Genomic DNA, 3,688 nt, shown 5'->3' on the forward strand with positions numbered 1-3,688 from the left:
ACCTCCATTGTTAAAGAGTCAAGGCTGAGTGTTTGCCAGTTTTATCAGAATAACATGGAATAGAAAAGGGAATATTCCACATGGAAGACAAGAAGAAGAAAAGATAGAAGGAAAGATATCCAGTACTAAAGAATAAGTAAAACTGGAATCACTCTAATTGGAGCAGAAGAAAGACCCATCCTTCTCACAGATAGCTCCCTGGGGACCTCCACAGGATACCTAAGGTGTGAGGAATAGAAACTAAAAATCATGGGACTAGGGACCTATAAAATTTCTTATTGTTCTGAGGAGTCAGACCCCTAAATTGAGAACAAGGTGACATGTTCTTTCCTCACTCTCTGTCATATTACACCTGCAGTTTCCTCATTTTCTAGGAGCTATTTACTTAGAAAACAAACTGATGATTTGTCATCTTTGCTTGAATATTTTCTCATTCTCCAAAATGATTTATAACCTCATTTATACCATGCACTTTCTTTATACATGGTAGGAAACCCAGAGTTAATTCAATTATTAAAATGATGCAGTTAAGGAGCAGATAATTAAATAAGCCAGTTACTAAAATATTGGTTAAAAAAAAAACGGAAAGTTGTATCTATAAGAGCCCAGTGAAATCACTTTGTCCAAATCAATCCTTTTCCACTTCAGGTGACTGAGATCCAGAAAAAAGAACCTGTCTTCTCAATGCCATGCAATGACTTAGTCCTAAAACAAGGACTAGAAGCCCAGATGGCTGCTTCCAAACACAATTACTCCTCCTAATTGGTGTTTCAGTGGGTGTTGCTTCTACTGCTACCTTTTTCCTAACACAATTTAATCACGTCACTTCTGGCCCTAATTACTTTCAGGATCCCATCTTTATGAAATGGTACAAATACTTTAGCATGAATTTCAAGACTCTTTAACGCAGGTCCTAGCTGACTTGTTTAGATTCATCCATACCACTCCTTGCTTTTCTCTTTATTGGCCAGTACAACTGGCTTTCTCTGGTATCTCTCATGCACTAGTATGTTTGGCTTCCAGCCTTTGCTCAGACAACCCTTCCATCTAGAATACTGTGCCTTTCCCTCTCTTCTCCTTCTCTAAGGCTGAGTTTATCTGTTACTCCCTTTGAGCATCCTGTGATACATCCTCTTTCTGTAAACCAGTTGTGATACCACTCTGTTTCTCTCGCAGAAACATGCTTATTCCTATGGTTACTCTTACTGAGTTGAATAGAATTGTCATTTTATAGACTTAGAGCTATGCACATTTAAATAACAACAGTATATTGATGTTAGTCTTTATGAGAGAGAAGGCTGGGGACAAAAGTGGTTTTCCAGGATCTCTGAAAAAACACTAGAACAGGTATCATTAATGGTTCTCTCTTGTGAAAGCTGGAACAAAATTCCAGAATCATCCTCTACACCAGATTCGGCCACTACCAATTAACTGAAGTTAATAAATAAGTGGAAAATTTACTTACCAACCCCATCTATATTTAAAACAAAAAATGAAGTATATTTCTTCTAAAGTATCATAACCATTTGATCCTGAAGTCATCGAAGATCTTTAGGATATGTCCTAGGCTCAAAGAACACTAGGATTTGACAGAGATGTCTTCCAAAGCACAGGAAGGAATAATAGTGACACACAGTAGGTCCATTTGCTGAGTCTACCTCAATTCACTAGTTCTCAGACTTTTTATCACAGCTCCACAAATTGAGGGCTAACTTCCGTATGCCTGACACACTCTAATCAGATCCTAGTGATGGCGTACTATTGACCATCTTTTCATAGGTAAAGCAGGTTGCAATTTACAAGCAGTCTCTACCTCTAATTATAATAGCACAAAAATCTCTCCCTTTAAAAAACGTAAGGTTGGCTGCAACTGGATCATGGCCACAGTCTAACCTTCCACTACCTGGCTCTCTCAACTGAGTATCCTAGTGATTTGAGTTCTCTCCAGCCCGAAATATATATGGTATCAAAGCAAGACAAACAAAAAACATATTTTCCATTTTGCATACAAATTTCCTTATAATAGATAAGCTCAAAGTATTTCACATTTCTGTCTTTGAACTAACACCTTACAAATAAAACCTGATTTCATCTTTACTGCAATCCTATAAAGTAAATATGATAATTCTCCCTTCCAGGATAATGATGTTGGGATCAGAGAAAATAACTGATTTACTCAAAATCATTTCACATATCCCTGAGCTGGAGTTTGAGCAAAATCATTCTAAATATAAACTGTATTTATTTACATTCTGCTCCACAAATATTTTACAAATGACCAACTGGATAAATGAATGGATGCCCAGTCTGTAAGACCTATTTGAAATACTTTTCATCTCTGGAACAATTTATGTATTTGACTGCCCAGAGATTTATACAGGGTTCTACCTTTGCGCTCATGTCAGAGAGATGGCAGAGTATAATCCCACTTGGAATTTTATCTATATATTTCATAAGCCTCTCTTTACTTGAAAGCTATCATAACAAATATACATATCAAAAAATGAACAAAAATAAATAAAAGATAGAGCAACAGACAATAAGAATATGAAAAAATGCTGGAGTGCCAAGGTGGTCCAGTTGGCTGGGCATCTGACTCTTGATTTTGGTTCAGGTGATGATCTCATGGTTTGTGGGATTGAACCCCACATCGGGCCCCATGCACACTGTTTATTTTTGAGAGAGAAAGTGAGAGCGGGGAAGGTTTTAGAGAAAGAGGGGTACTCAAGATCCAAAGTGGGCTCTATGCTGATAGCAGTGAGCCTAAAGCACAGCTCAAAATCACAAACCATGAGATTATGATCTGAGCTGACATTGACGCTCACCAGGTGAGCCACCCAGGTGCTCCTCTTTTCATTTTTTAAAGTTTTTTTTTTAAATGTGTATTTATTTATTTTGAAAGAGAGAGAGAGAATAAAAGGGCAGGGGCAGAGAGAAGGAAGGGAAAGAGAATCTTAAGCAGGCTCCATGCTCAGCACAGAGCCCTGATGTAGGGCTCAGTCTCACCACTATGAGATCATGACCTGAGGCAAAATCAAGAATAGGATGCTTAATGGACTGAGCCACCCAGTCGACCCATGACTGTCTTTTCACCAGTACTGGAGAAACTGAAGATCCACAATAAAAAGAAAAAAAGAATGTTTACCCTTAACTCACACCATATTCAAAAATTAACCTGAAGTGCATCACAGAGCTAAACATAAAAGCCCAAGCTATGAGACTTCAAGCAGAAAACACAGGAGAAGAGTCTTCTTGGCATTTGTTTAGACAAATACTTTTTAGAACATATAATCATGGACCAAAAGTGAGATAATATAAATCAAATTTTATTAAAAAAATGTTATTCTTTGAAAACTATTAAGAAATAAGGTACATCAGAGAGTAAGCAAGGAAAAATTGGAAAACATACATCTAGATAAAGGATTTATACTTGTTATGTTATTTCCTCACAACTCAATAACAAAACAAACAGTCCAATGTTTAAAAAATGAAATGGCCATAAGTACATGCACAGACGTTCAACCTTACTAGTCATTAGGAAAATGCAATTGAAAACCAGGAGACACCATGGGGCGCCTGGGTGGCTTAGTCGGTTAAGTGTCCGACTTTCGCTTAGGTCATGATCTCGCGGTTCGTGGGTTCGAGCCCCGCGTCGGGCTCTGTGCTGACTGCCAGCTCAGAGCCTGGA

The sequence above is a fragment of the Crocuta crocuta genome, unplaced genomic scaffold (assembly GCF_008692635.1).
Source record: "Crocuta crocuta isolate KB4526 unplaced genomic scaffold, BGI_CrCroc_1.0 scaffold95, whole genome shotgun sequence".
Lineage (NCBI taxonomy): Eukaryota > Metazoa > Chordata > Mammalia > Carnivora > Hyaenidae > Crocuta > Crocuta crocuta.